Genomic DNA, 1,615 nt, shown 5'->3' with positions numbered 1-1,615 from the left:
ATGAGGATGAGGATGAGGATGAGGATGGGGATGCGGATGAGGATGTGGAAGACGATGAGCATGAGGATGAGGATGAGGATGCGGATGAGCATTTGGATGAGGATAAAGATGAGCATGAGAATGAGCATGAGGTTAAGGATGAGGATGGGGATGAGGATAAGGATGAGGATGAGGATGAGAATGAGGATAGGAGGAGGATGAGATGAGGATAGGATGAAGATGAGGATGAGGATGAGGAGGAGGATTGGAGGTGGATGAGAATGGGGATAGGATGAGGATGAGGATAAGGATAAGGATAGGGAAGAGGAAAGGATGAGGACGAGAATGAGAATGAGGATAGAATGAAGGATGAGGATAAGATGAGGATGAGAATGAGGAGAAGAATGAGGATGAGGATAGGATAAGGAATAGAATGAGGATAAGGAAGAGGATGAGGATGAGGTTAGCATGAGGATGGGGAAGTGGATGAGGATGAGGATGAGGAAGAGGATGAGGATGAGGTTAGCATGAGGATGGGGAAGTGGATGAGGATGAGGATGAGGAAGAGGATGAGGATGAGGTTAGCATGAGGATGGGGAAGTGGATGAGGATGAGGATGAGGAAGAGGATGAGGATGAGGTTAGCATGAGGATGGGGAAGTGGATGAGGATGAGGATGAGGAAGAGGATGAGGATGAGGTTAGCATGAGGATGGGGAAGTGGATGAGGATGAGGATGAGGAAGAGGATGAGGATGAGGAAGAGGATGAGGATGAGGATAGGATGTGGATTAGGACGAGGATGAGGATTGGATGTGGACGAGAATGAGGATGAGGATAGGATAAGGAATAGAATGAGGATAAGGAAGAGGATGAGGATGAGGTTAGCATGAGGATGAGGTTAGCATGAGGATGGGGAAGTGGATGAGGATGAGGATGAGGACGAGGTTAGGATGAGTATGAGGTCGAGGATAAGGATGAGGATGAGTATAGGATACGAATGAGAACGAGGATGAGGATAGGTGGAGGATAGGATAGGATACGAAGGAGAAAAATAATGATGATGAGGACGAGGATGAGGATAGGATAGGATGAGGATGAGGATGAGGATGAGGATAGGAGGAGGATGAGAATGAAGATAGGATGAAGAGGAGGATGAGGACGAGGAACCTGGATAGGATAAGGACGAGGATGAGAAAGAGGATGAGCATAAGGAAGAGGATAGGATGAGGATGAGGATAGGAGGAGGATGAGAATGAAGATAGGATGAAGAGGAGGATGAGGACGAGGAACCTGGATAGGATAAGGACGAGGATGAGAAAGAGGATGAGCATAAGGAAGAGGATAGGATGAGGATGAGGATAGGAGGAGGATGAGAATGAAGATAGGATGAAGAGGAGGATGAGGACGAGGAACCTGGATAGGATAAGGACGAGGATGAGAAAGAGGATGAGCATAAGGAAGAGGATAGGATGAGGATGAGGATAGGATAAGGAAGAGGATGAGGATGAGGACGAGGATGAGGAAAAGAGGATGACGAGAATGTGGATAAGGATAGGAGGAGGCGGAGGATGAGCAAGAGGATGAGTACGAGAATGAGGATGAGGATGACGATGAGGATAGGATCGAGATGAGGATG

This window comes from Lupinus angustifolius, chromosome LG03 (assembly GCF_001865875.1).
Source record: "Lupinus angustifolius cultivar Tanjil chromosome LG03, LupAngTanjil_v1.0, whole genome shotgun sequence".
NCBI classification, from domain to species: domain Eukaryota; kingdom Viridiplantae; phylum Streptophyta; class Magnoliopsida; order Fabales; family Fabaceae; genus Lupinus; species Lupinus angustifolius.
Note: the sequence above shows the minus strand (reverse complement) of the source record.